The 14,358-nt window shown below is 43.9% G+C and overlaps 1 protein-coding gene across 1 annotated transcript in view; it reads left to right on the top strand.

Moving 5' to 3' along the window:
* The window catches only part of dhrsx (dehydrogenase/reductase (SDR family) X-linked), a 284,229-nt gene that overhangs the window by 90,778 nt on the left and 179,093 nt on the right, over positions 1-14,358 (top strand). The gene's annotated exons all lie outside the window — the stretch shown is intronic.

The following is a 14,358-nucleotide window of genomic DNA, read 5'->3' as shown; positions in this document are numbered from 1 at the left end:
AGGGGCATGTTCTCCTTTACGCTTCCTGAGGTCGCTGACAATCTCTTTCATTTTGTTGACATTGAGGGAGAGATTATTGTCGCTGCACCAGTTCACCAGATTCTCTATCTCATTCCTGTACTCCGTCTCGTCATTGTTTGAGATCCGACTCACTACGGTGGTGTCATCAACAAACCTGAAAATTGAGGTGGAGGGAAATTTGGCCAAACAGTCATAGGTATATAAGGAGTATAGTATGGGGCTATATTTAATTGCTATATTTGAGTGATTCCTTCCTGCGTTCAAATATATAAGAAGAAAACAAAATAGAAATTAAGTAAAATCCCAATTTCCAGACTGGTGGGATTTGAACTCACATTTCAGCCATGATCTTATTGAATGGCGGGGCAGGCTCGAGGGGCTAGATGGCCTACTCCTGCTCCTATTTCTTATGTTCTTATGTTCTTTGGATGATTGGGTAACTAATCCAGTAAGATAACCATGACACTGCTGAACATAATCTTTCACACTGGAAGGCTTTGTCCTGGTTCTTGTAGAGCTTCGCGAGTGCTGTTTGAGCTGTACCCATCCAGGAGAATGTTCCATCACACTCCTGACTTGTGTTGTTTTGATGGTGGAAAGTCTTTTAGGGAGTGAGGAGATGATTTAACAACTGTAGAGTATGCAGCCTCTGATCTGCAGTACTTGGATATAATATCTACAATATTTATGGAACTGACCCAGCTAAGCTTCCGGTCAGTGCTGAATCCCAGGAAATTGTTGGTCATAGAATTCCTACAGTGCAGAACGAGGCCATTCAGCCCATTGGCTTTGTACTGACCACAATCTCGTCCAGGCCTTACCCCGTAACCCCACGTTTTTACCCTGCTAGTCCCCCTGTCACTCAGGCCATTTAGCATGGCCAATTAACCTAACCCGCGCATCTTTGGACTGTGGGAGGAAACCAGAACACCCAGAGAAAACCAACACATACATAGGAGAATGTGCAAATTCCATATAGACAGTGACCCAAGCCGGGAATAGAACCTGGGTCCCTGGCGCTGTGAGGCAGCAGTGCTAACCACTGTGCCACCGTGCCGCCCGGTCGGAGATTCATGTGGAAGAAAATGTCTCAATAAGCTTTATGAGCTTAACAGTGGCCACTGCGAAGGAGAACAACATGCAAAGCAGAACCCGGTCAGCTGGAAGGTTACTGGATGCCCTAGTAAAATAAATAATTTTCAAGAAGTGTTTGAAATAATGGAGAGGCGTGCATGTTAAGAGTGACATTAACTGCATATCAAAAGTACTTTGAAATATTTCAACATGATGCGATGTTATATCAATGAAAATCTTATTAACTGTCAAAATGAAAAATTCACATTTATGACATTTAAGGCTTTAACTCACAGCAAAAAACATTTATTTTAGGGGACATGTTGTAAAAAGCAGCTACTTTACATGAGATTTATTGTTCTATAATCTACGCTCGCTGCAATATTTTATTAAGAGTTGTTGGAGGTCTTGTGACACAGTGGATAGCATCTCTGCCTCTGAGCCAAAAACTCAGGGTTCAATTCCCACTCCAGGACTTGTTGATCAAGGAAGGTGCGTTCATCACGCAGCCAAACCGGTTGAGTATCAATTTGTAAATCCTTCCAATTTGCCCCATTAGCAAGTGGTAAGAGTGGGAGAGATTCCTGGTCAGCAATGTGATGGACAGAAATTGGAACTTCTACCATCACAAATTTGGGAAAATATTTCAAAATATATATCCCCCCATCCATATTTTGAAATATTTTCTCAAATTTTTAACTGTCAGGTTTTTAGTTCCTGCGATTATAATTTTGACATTATCTTCCAAAGGGAATTCCTCTCATTCTGTGCAATGTCCAGATGAAAAGAAGATGAAAGAAAGAATCCAAGGCTGCTCCAGAGGCAGATTAGCTGCACCCAACGTTGCCCATGCCAATCACATTCAGAAGTAGGGGCACATCTGCCGTGGAATGTGAGAGAAGAGTTGCCAATACAAACTTCTTTTCACTATGGTTGATTTCCCAGATTTAGTAATCTCCTTGAATCTTATTTCCAACCAAGTTCCGCCACGGGGACAATTCTTCCAAGTTCACCACATGACTCTGAACATTTGAGCACCTGGCTCGTGGCCACAGGGACATCAACAATCCAGTTACAGATCACAAATGTATTATACAGATCACTAATTGCTCACCAGGACACTGTAGTTTAATTACCTTCCCCATAGATAATTAGGCAGCACAAAGAAGATGCTACATTATTTTCAGTTTGCAAGTCCATCTTCCCCCCTCTCTCTGCTCTCTCTGCTGTCTTTTTCTTTCGCGCCCGGGCGCGCTGCTTCAGATTTTTTTTCGAACTGCGCATGCGCAGTTCAGAGCTCCGATTGTTCCGGCAGCGCTAAGCCCCGCCCACTGCGTGGATTGGACTGGAGCCGGCAAAAAGCGTATGGGCGCGCTGGAAAGAGGATTCTGGGCTCGAATCTGCATTATGCCCGGATCCGGCCCTTCGACTCCAAATGGTAAAATCGGGCCCAATGTTGCAAAGTTGGCTTCTGCAGCCTGCTTTCTGCAGTTTAAAATCCCAAGCACAAAGACGCATGCTTCTTAAAGAGTGGAAGCAGAAACAAAATCGGAAAGTGCTGGAAAATCTCAGCAGGTCTGACAGCATCATGGAGAGAGAATAAAGCTATATGATCTCTTTTGGTTTCAGCATTTCGTTTCAATATTTACATTTGTCAAACACCACATTTTTAACCTTATATGTGCAACTTCATAACACTTAGTACTTGGAGACTTGAATCTTGATCCTCAGTCTGCTTTTCATCAATCAAAACAAGTTTATTGTTGCAAATCCCTCTTTATAACAGAGAGCTTTAGGTCCCAGAATCACTTTTGTCACTTTACTCCAAACTGTCCCCAGTGCCTTAATAGCTTTATGTTTTTTTAAGCAAAAAATAACATGTCCAAACAATATTCCAATGAGTGATTGTCAATGCATGTGGATTTGGAAAAAATCCTGAACTCAACTCCTCTAGTGAGGAGAGAGCAGTTAAAAATGAATTAAGGTATAAGCTAAACAAACCAAGACAAAGTACTTGACACAGAATGACCTCCTGCAATAAATTCCACCTCTATGCTGTGTAATAGGATGTGTTGGCTGGAATAACGTAATATTGTACAAAACTGTAGTGGAAGCAGAAACAAAATCGGAAAGTGCTGGAAAATCTCGGCAGGTCTGACAGCATCGTGGAGAGAGAACAAAGCAACGTTTCAAAGCCTTGGGTAACTGTCTGTGTGGTGTTTGCATGTTCTCTCCATTCCCCACATCCTCCCCGTGTCTGTGCGGATTTCCTCCAGGTGCTCTGGTTTCTTCCCACAATACAAAGATGTGCGAGTTAGGTTGATTGGCCATGCTAATATTGTCCCTTAGTGCCAGTGGGACTAGCAGGATAAATACATGGGGTTACGGGGATAGGGATTGGGTGGGATTGTTGTCGGTGCGGACTCGATAGGCCGAATGGCCTCCTTCTGCACTGTAGGGATTCTGTGATTCTATGGCCGGAATTTTACCGGCATGCCCGCCCTGATTCCGGGGGCGGGCGAAGCTCGGAGAACGGCATTCTCTGTTGGCCTTGGGCGAGATCGTACAAACTTCGGGGTGGAGGTGCTGGTAAAATTCCGCCCAAAGAGTCTGGATGACCCTTCGTCAGAGCTGTAGTGGAAGCAGCGAAGGTTTCTGAACCTATTTGAATGGTGGACAGAATCACTCACCTTGATTTTAACTGTTTGACTTAGTGAATGCTTGGCTGCTCCATTCAAGAAAAGAAGTGGACATTGTCCAAGTTCAACAAGGAGTTAAATGGTAGGGATGAGATCTTGAGGGAGGATAGAGGAGATAGCAGTGAATGAATCAGATCGATTCAATTGCATTTTTTGTTGTTTTTAAAAAAACTGTAGCCCTAAAATTCTTCTGAAGAATATGAGTAGATGAATATTTATCTGAAATTTCTCACTTCATGAACTCAACAGAAACAATAATAAGCTTAAATAAATGAATGACTCAGTTTAAATAGCGGAGAAGGATATAATAAGCATTCATCCACTACTATGATTTGAAGGACTGTTCTGTGTTTCATTTCACATGGATCAAGAATAATCAGTAGCGCCTCCTTGTTACAGAATTGTTTATCTAAATTGTGAATCTAAAGTTAAGAGCTACAGTCCATGGGCGGGGAGACAACTTTGACAAAGGGTCATCCGGACTCGAAACGTCAGCTCTTTTCTCTCCTTGCAGATGCTGCCAGACCTGCTGAGTTTTTCCAGCATTTTCTCTTTTGGTTTCAGATTCCAGCATCCGCAGTAATTTGCTTTTATTCAGTCCATGGGCGGGATTTTACAGCCTCACTCGGGCAAGATTGGAAATTCCCGCCCATGGTCAACAGAGATTTCCATTCTTGGCCCCTCGCCCGTGTGGGCGAGGTGGTAGAGTTCCAGCCACAGTGCTCAACTTGGGTTCTACCAGAAGCAATTGGCTCCGGATCTCATTCCAGCCTTGATCTAGAGTATGGACAAAATAAATGAATTCTGAAGCTGAGGTGAGAACAACTGTCCTTGACATCAAGGAAGCATTTGACTGAATGCGATATCAAGGAGCCCGAGTGAAATCGAAAGCAATGGGGATCAGGAGGAAGACATGGCACTGGTTGGAATCATACCTAATTAACTGATAGAAGACAGCAAATTGGGATAAGTGGGGCATTTTCAGGATGGCAGCCTGTAGCTAGTGGAGTGCCTCGGATCAGTGTTGGGGTCACATTCATTGATGACTTAGATGAGGGAGGTGAATGTATTAATGCCAAGTTTGCGGATGACACAAAAACAGTTGAAAATGCAAGTGGTGAGGATGACACGTAGGGCCCTATTTTACCATTTTGATTCTAAGTGCTGGGTGGACTTGAAACTGGGAGTGTTTCAGATCCGACTTTTAGACCTGTTCTCAGGCGCCTCCATACGTTCTCTGCCTGCAAAAATATCAGCGAGTCCGAATCGCCTGTAGAAGCCTGTGGGTGGGGCTTAACATTCCCGAAACGCAGCTCTGATTGGTGCCTCCCACTGCGCGTGCGTAGACAGAAAATGATAGAATGCCGCTTCCCTGCCACATCGCTCCCGGGCCGGATAATGCCTCCCCCTGGCCCCCACAGATATTGCCCCAACCCCACAACATTACTGACCCCGTTATTCCCCCAAGCCCCCACCACCCAGACCGATCATGGGCCCTCTACCCCCCCCCCCCTCCCCCACACCGATCTCAGGCACAGTGGCAACAGACCACCCCCTTCCCCTTTCCCCCCCACTGATCTCAGACAGAATGGCAACAGACCACCCCCCCTTCCCCTCCACTGATCTCAGGCAGAGTGGCAGCTGGACCCCCCCCCCCCCCCCCCCCCCGCCCCCACCGATCTCAAGCAGAGAGCTGTCAGATGCCCAGCACTTACCTCCTCATTAACTGGAGCACCCGAATCGGACTTATATGGAGCATGTCTGTTTCGTACCGATTCTGGATGGGCGAACGCGGTGGTAAAGGGGAAGTGCCGGTAAGGTTGGGCGTGCAGTCCATTAAGTCAATTTAAATGCATCGGGCACGGTCCCGATCGTGGCCATTTTCGGGCCTTGGTAAAGGGGGAATGGGCATGGATCACACTACCCGCCTCACGCCCGACTTTACCAAGTTTTCGCACCCGAAAACGGGCGCAACGCAGTGGTAAAATCGGGCCCACAGAGTCTACAGAGGGATATAAACAGATAGGTGAGTTGGCAGGTAGAATATCATTTCGGAAAATGTGAAGTTATGCATTTTGGTAGGAAGAATAAAGGAGCTGAATATTATTTAAATGGTGAAAGACTGCAGATAACTGCAGCTCAGAGGGATTAGGGGGTCCTTGTGCATAAATCACAAGGGCCAGAAATGTCCCGTCCTCCCTGCTGCAATTGGGACAGGTAAATTTGGTGGACCATTTAAAGGCCCATTGAGCTTGGGCGAGAATTTCCTGTCTTGGGGTGTGCACAGCCAGAAAATCCTGCTCAAGAAGCTAGCGTGCAAGTTCAGCAGGTAATAGGAAAGGCAAATGCAATGTTGGCCTTATTTCAAAGGGAATTGTGCATTAAAATAGGGAAGTCTTGCTGAAACCATACAAAGCACTACTTGAACCACACCTGGAAGACTGAACAGTTTTGGTCCCCTTATCTAAGGAAAGATATACTGGCATTGGAGGCAGTCCAGAGAAAGTTCATTTGGTTGATCCCAGGTGTAGAGGGATTTTCTTATAAGGAAAGGTTGAGTAGGTTGACTCTGTACTCATTGGAGTTTAGAAATTGAGAGGCGACCTGATTGAGACATATAAGACTCCCAGGGGGCATGACAGGGTAGATTGTGAGAGGTTGTTTCTCCTTGCGGGAGAGTATAGACAGAGGGCATCTCTGAGTAAGGGGTCACCCATTTAAGGCAGAGATTAAGGGGAATTTCTTCTCTCAGAGGGCAGTGAATCTGTGGAATTCTTCACCGCAGAGGGCTGTAGAGGCTGGGTTGTTAGTTATGTTCCAGGCTGAGGTGGACAGATTTTTAATCATTAAGGGAATCAAGGGTTATGGGGATAAGACAGCAAAGTGGAGTTGAGGGTTATCATCAGATCAGTCATGATCACATTGAATGGAGTAGCAACCCGATGGGCTGAATGGCCTACTTCCGGTCCTATGTTGTATGGTCTTTTGGTCTAGCACAAATGAAGAAGATTGTGGTTGTTGTCACCTCAGCACCAAGACGTTGCTGCAGGAATTTCTCAATATAGTTCCCGAGGCCAACCAGCTTCAATGCCTTCATTAAAGACCTTCCCTCCATTTTGAGGTTAGAAATCAGACTGTTCCATGGTGTTAGCACAGTGCTCAGTCCCATTTATAACCCCTCAAATCCTGAAGTTGTCCATGCCCACATGTAGAAAGACATGGACAACATTCCAGCTTGGGCTGATAATTGACGACATTCATACCATACAAGTGCCAGGTAATAATCATCTCCAATAAGGGAATGTCTAACCTGCTTTCCTTGACTTTCCATGGTATTATCACCATCTCTTCTGGGGAGATGGTGGTGTAGTGGTAAATTCACTGGACTAATAATCCAGAGGCCCAGGGTAATGCTCTGGGGACATGGGTTCAAATCCCACCATGGCAGCTGGTGGAATTGAAATTCAATCAATAAATTGAAAACAAGTCTCGGTAATGGTAACCATTAAACCATCACTGATTGTGATAAAGACCCATTTGGTTCACTGATGCCCCAAAGGAAATCTACTGTCCTTACCTGGTCTGGCCCACAGTTGACTCCAGATCCAAAGCAATGTGCTTGACTATTTCTTAACTGTTCACTGAAATGGCCCAGCAAGCCACTTAATTCAAAGGCAGTGAGGGAATGGCAACAAATTCTGGGCTTGTCAGTGGCCCCTGTAAGTATAAAATAAATAAATCCCCCACTGTCATTACCCTGGGGAGGCCTCCTTTGAAGAGAAGCTTAATTGGTCCAGCCATGTACATATTATGGTTCCAAGAGCAGGTCTGTGGCAGGGAATTCTGTGGGTGGAATGACTCACACCCTGAGTCCTAAAAGATTTTCCAATATCTGTAAGGCACTAGTCAATAGGGTGATGGTGTGTTATTCACTTGCCTGGATGAATGCAGCTTCAACACCAGCAAATACGTTGAACACCATCCTGGACAAAGCAGTCTGTTTGACTCCATGCAGCATCTTCAAGTCTCTCCACCAGTGGTGGTCAGAACATTGAATTCAGGAGTTGGGATGTCTTGTTGAAGTTGTACAAGACATTGGTAAGGCCACACTTGGAATACTGTGTACAGTTCTGGTCACCCTATTATAGAAAGGATATTATTAAGCTAGAAAGAGTGCAGATAAGATTTATTAGGGTGCTACCGGGACTTGATGGTTTGAGTTGTAAGAAGAGGCTGGATAGACTGGGACTTTTTCCTCTGGAGCGTTGGAGACTTTGGGGTGATCTTATAGAGGTCTATAAAATAATGCGGGGCATAGATCAGCTAGTCAATATCCTTGGTGAGATCACATTTGGAATATTGTGTGCAGTTCTGGTCACCTCACTATAAGAAGGATGTGGAAGCGCTGGAAAGAGTGCAGAGGAGATTTACCAGGATGCTGCCTGGTTTGGAGGGTAGGTCTTATGAGGAAAGGTTGAGGGAGCTAGGGCTGTTCTCTCTGGAGCGGAGGAGGCTGAGGGGAGACTTAATAGAGGTTTATAAAATGATGAAGAGGATAGATAGAGTGAACGTTCAAAGACTATTTCCTCGGGTGGATGGAGCTATTACAAGGGGGCATAACTATAGGGTTCGTGGTGGGAGATATAGGAAGGATATCAGAGGTAGATTCTTTACGCAGAGAGTGGTTGGGGTGTGGAATGGACTTCCTGCAGTGATAGTGGAGTCAGACACTTTAGGAACATTTAAGCGGTTATTGGATAGGCACATGGAGCACACCAGGCTGATAGGGAGTGGGATAGCTTGATCTTGTTTTCAGATAAAGATCGGCACAACATCGTGGGCCGAAGGGCCTGTTCTGTGCTGTACTGTTCTATGTTCTATCTTTTCCCAAAGGTAGGGGAGTCTAAAACTAGAGGGCATAGGTTTAAGGTGAGAGGGGAAAGGTACAAAGGGTCCAGAGGGGCAATTTTTTCACATGGAGGGTGGTGAGTGTCTGGAACAAGCTGCCAGAGGTAGTAGTAGAGGCGGGTACAATTTTGTCTTTTAAAAAGCGTTTAGACAGTTACATAGGTAAGATGGGTATAGAGGGATATGGGCCAAATGCGGGCAATTGAGACTAGCTTAGGGGTTTAAAAAAAGAAGGGTGGCATGGACTAGTTGGGCTGAAGGGCCTGTTTCCATGCTGTAAACCTCTGTGACTCTATGACCAGTGCTGCAATGCATTTACTTACCATGGCTTCTTTGACAGCACTTTCCAAAACTGCAACCTCTACCACCTAGAAGGACAATCATGATGTGGAGATGCTGGCGTTGGACTGGGGTGGGCACAGTAAAAAGTCTCACAACACTGGGTTAAAGTTCAACAGATTTATTTGGAATCACGAGCTTTGGGAGCGCTGCTCCTTCATCAGGTGAGCGGAGAGGTAGGTTCACAAAAGCGGCATATATAGACAAAGACACAATTGTAAGATGATTACAGATTGGAATGTGAAGAATGGTTGGGATGCGAGTCTTTACTTGATTACCTGTAGAGACTTGCATTCTTCACATTGTGTCTTTACCTATAAATGCCGCATTTGTGAACTTACCTCTCCATTCACCTGATGAAGGAGCAGCGCTCCGAAAGCTTGTGATTCCAAATAAACCTGTTGGACGTTAACCTGGTGTTGTGAGACTTCTTACCAGAAGGATAATGGCGGCAGGTGGTTGGGAGCATTACCAATTCCAAGTTCACATCCAAATCACCCTGACTTGGAACTATAATCATTGTTCCTTCATTGTCGCGAGGTTGAATTCTGGAACTCCGAGCTAACAGCAGTGTGGGTTCATGCACGGTGTGTGAACTGCAATGGTCCAAGATGGTGGCTCACCTTCTCAAGGGCAATTCGGAATGGGCAGGAAAAGCTGACCTTGCCAGCAGTGCCCACACTCCAGGAATGTTGAAAAAAACACATAAAACAGATAAGGTAAATCAAGCGGTTATGATTAGTGATGGGTTTGTAAAAAAAATATAAGATGTAGAAGCATGGAAATGTTTTCAATAACCGGCACGCAGGTTTAATTTCGCCAATAAGTCAGATTGACATTTATTCTGCATCCCTAGTTCTGATGTCAAACTGGTGATGGGCCTTCGAAATGAATTTTTAATTTAAAATAATAACTTTTTTCTAGGAGATAATTTACTGAGGATTGAAGTAAGTCTGTTCAGCTGCATTGCAGCGTGATCATTATTCTTAACTGTGCCCTGAGTCATCGTGTGGATATTAGGACTGCAAGGCTCAAGTTTTCACATCTCCTGATTTCACTTTATCATTTAGCTGTGGATATCGGAAGCAAATAAATATTTTGACAAAAGTGCAGTTCCTTTAGGTCCCCAAGGAGTGTCTGATGTTTGTGACAGGTAGACCCATCACAGTGTCACTTAGCAGACTGCTAGCGGGGATCTACAAGCAAGTTTAGTTATTCAGAGCTAGTGACCTTGTTACAGCGAAATTGGTATTGAAGTGCATTAAATTATATTGCAACGTGGGGAAGTTTAGACTGCAGAAAGCAATAGGATATTTCAATTTTATTAAACCTCCACACATTTTTACGGAACCCGATACACGTACACTAAATCTACCGCTTCACACTATCGACTTAACAACAGCTTCTTCCCTGCTGCCATCAGACTTTTAAATGGACCTATTATATATTAAGCTGATCTTTCTCTTACACCCTAGCTGTAACTGCAACACTATAGTCTGCACTCTCTCCTTTCCTTCTCCCCTATGTACTCTATGAATGGTATGTTTTGTCTGTATAGCGCAAGAAACAATACTTTTCACTGTATCCCTCAATACATGTGACAATAAATTGAATCAAATCAAATATCCTGTCATCTGATAGGTACTACTTTTACTAATTTTGAATAGCAGTGTCCTGCCCAAGCATAACTTCAACTCCTTTGGATTCCAGTCCTCTTGAGATACTGGACACCATTCATTTTGGTAAAAGAAACATGGGGAGACAATACAGGCTCAATGGTCCAACTTTGAGGGGAGTAGAGAAGCAGAGGGACCTCTGGGTTGAAGTGGATAATTCTCTGAAGGTGACGAGACAATTTGAAACAGTTGTTAAGAAGGTTTATGGGATCCTTGAGTTTATAAAGAGAGGCAGAGTATAAAAGCAAGGAGGTGATGCGACAGCTCTACAAATCATTGGTCAGACCACATTTGGAGCATTGTGTTCAGTTCTGGGCACCTTATTTAAGGAAGGACTTCAAAGCCCTGGAGAGTGCAAAGGAGATTTACTAGAATGATACCAGGAATGAGGAATTTTAGGTACCAGGAAAGATTAGAGAAATTGGGCCCACTATCCTTGCAGCAGAGAAGATTAAGAGGTGTCCTTATTGTGGTGTTCAAAATTATGAACAATTTTGACAGGGTAAAGAAGGATATTCACTCGTTGGTATGTCAGAGTGTGGGGGTCACAATTTCAAGATGGCCAGCAAGAGAGTTGTTGGGATCTGGAATGTGCGGCCTGGGAGAGTGATGGAGGCAGATTCCACAGGAGGTTTCAGAAGAGAGCTGGATAGATATTTGAAAGTGATGAATTTAGAGGGCTATGGAGATAGGGCTGGAGAAAGGGACTAGCTGGGTAGTTCTTTCAGGAGCCAGTGCAGACACAATGGCTGAATGGCCTCCTACTGCACTGTAAAATGCTATGATTCTATAATGTTCTGTCAGCCTTTTTAATTACTTTTTGTGTCTGTTGACTAGCTTTTAGGGATATCTCTACTTGGACCCTAAATCTCTCTGGTCATTCAGAGTGCTGCCATTCCAAAAATATTCTTGCTTAGGCTCACTTTCCCCACACTTAATTCCATCTGTCAGAGTTTTGCTTGCTCACTGACTTAATCTATCAATGTTTCTTTGCAACTTTCTGCTCCCTCTGCACAATTTGCTCTGCCACCTAACTTAGTGTCGTCAACAAACTTAGATACACGGTTCCCTATTCCTTCATCAAAATCATTCCATAATGAAAGCTGAGGCCTCCGTGCAGATTCTTGGAAAATAGCTCCAGTCACATCCAGCTGATTAGAGTTCATACTCATTATCCTTACTTTCTATCTTCCGCCTCCTAACCAAATCCCTATCTAAACCGAGAAGCTATCTCCAATTCCATGTGCTCTTATTTTTGTTATAAGTCTTGAATGTGAAACTTTGCCTAATGTCCTCTGAAAATCAATGGAAATAACATCCATAAGGCACTCCCTTATCTCCCATGTTGGTTGGCTGCTAAACGTATTCAGCGAGAGTTCATGGACAGAACTTATCCTTTGCAAATCTACGGTGGCTCTGCCCAGCACATATTTGTCCAAATGGTCTGTCCTTTATCCGGATTCAGATAGTTTTCTCACATCTGATGTTATGATAATAAACCTGTAATTTCCAAGGTTTACCTCTCCTACCCCATCTTAAGTAATGGAATGACATTGTTCAGATAATCTCTTCTTCTTTAGTGATGTTGGTTGGCAGGTAAATTTTGGCCAAATCACTGGGAGAGGTCTTCTGCTTTATTAATGGTGACATGGAATATTTTATGTCCACTTGAGTGGGCAAAACACAGTCTAGGTTTGATGTCTCATCTGAAAGGTAGCACCTCTTACAGTGCAGCAGTCCCACACTTGTAGTGCAGCGAAATTTAAACTAGTTGAGTCAGTTTGGGTTGTTTTCATTGGAGCAGAGAAGACTGAGGGCTAACCTGATTGAAGTGTTGATGTGGAGATGCCGGCGTTGGACTGGGGTGAACACAGTAAGAGTTTTAACAACACCAGGTTAAAGTCCAACAGGTTTATTTGGTAGCAAACACCGTTAGCTTTCGGAGCGCTGCTCCTTCGTCAGATGGAGTGGAAATGGACCATTTCCACTCCATCTGACGAAGGAGCCGTGCTCTGAAAGCTAACGGTGTTTGCTACCAAATAAACCTGTTGGACTTTAACCTGGTGTTGTTAAAACTCTTACTGATTGAAGTGTACAAGATTGTGAACAGAGTGGATAAGGAGCAGCTGTTCCCTTAGTTGAAGGGTCAGTCACACGGGGACATAGGTTCAAGGTGAGGGGCAGGAGGTTTAGGGGGGATGTAAGGAAAAACATTTTTACCCAGAGAGTGGTGACGGCCTGGAATGCACTGGTGAGAGGGTGGTAGAGGCGGGTTGCCTCACATCCTTAAAAAGTACCTGGAAGAGCACTTGGTACGTCATAACATCCAGGGCTATGGGCCAAGTGCTAGTAGATGGGATTAGGTGAGCTTTTAGGTGTTTCTATTGTAACATGAAGCAGGAACTGATTCATCAGGGCAGCTTGTGGCAACTAATTTGTTCGAATAACCCATTGTTCCAACTAACAAAAGTCAAGGTTGACTGTTCACCTTGGTTAGAATAAGCATTTAGAGCTTCAGGTTTTGAGGTGGTGTCCAGATCACCAACAACCTGTCCTGGTCTCTCCACGCCGACACTATAGTTAAGGAAACCCACCAACGCCTCTACTTTCTCAGAAAATTAAAAAAAATTGGCATTATTTTATAGAACTCTGTAAGTTCATCCCTAAGTCTCCTCTGCTCCAGGGAAAAAAGTCCCAGTCTATCCAGTCTCTTATAAGTCAAACCATCAAGTCCCGGTAACATCCTAGTAAATCTTTTCTGCACTCTTTCTAATTTAATAATATCTTTTCTATAATAGGGATACATCAGAGGGAGCAATGGAATACCTGAGTTAAACCTCAGGAGTCATTAAGACCTCTGAAATCACGGGCAACTCATTTGCAAAGAGCCGTGTTCGTGCAGACTCGATGGGCCGAAGGGCCCTTTCTGCACTGTACAATTCTATGATTCTATGAAACCTGGATTGTGTGCTCAAGTCACTGGGGATGAAACTTCAACTGACAACGTTCTGATGCAGAGATGACATTACTACCATTTAGTTCAGAGAATTTATCAAAGTGCACATTAGAGTAAATTGGAAATGTCTGAAGGCCATAAATTCCAGTTGAGGCATCCTGGGGTTGTGAAAGGTGCTCTCTGAATATCAGTTTGTTTTTCTTTCTGTCAGTGCTCAGTTAGCTAATGTTGTGACCACAGCTACCAGTACATCTCCCTCTGATTACTCTTCTAATCTTTGGATCCTGCCACATTCATCAATTTTGCAGCAGTGACGTCAAAATCGCTATTCCAAATCAAAGTGGCTAAGGCATATTTTCTCCATGTTTCATGTGAAATTTAGCATGGTCCAATCTAATGCTTCATCTCATATTTTTGTATCCTACTATGAAGTCATATAGCTAAATTGGTTCTCTAATTTTCCTGTGAGAAAAACTTTTCGATCTGATTTGATTTATTATTGTCACATGTATTAGTATACAGTGAAAAGTATTGTTTCTTGCGCGCTATACAGACAAGGCATACCATTCATAGAGAAGGAAAGGAGAGAGTACAGAATGTAATGTTACAGTCATAGCTAGGGTGTAGAGAAAGATCAGCTTAATGCAAGGTTGGTCCATTCAAAAGAGCAGCAGCAGGGAAGAAG

Source organism: Mustelus asterias, chromosome 10, assembly GCF_964213995.1.
Source record: "Mustelus asterias chromosome 10, sMusAst1.hap1.1, whole genome shotgun sequence".
Classification (NCBI taxonomy): domain Eukaryota; kingdom Metazoa; phylum Chordata; class Chondrichthyes; order Carcharhiniformes; family Triakidae; genus Mustelus; species Mustelus asterias.
The sequence above is the reverse complement of the archived record's forward strand: the minus strand, read 5'-3'. Positions and strand labels throughout refer to the sequence as shown.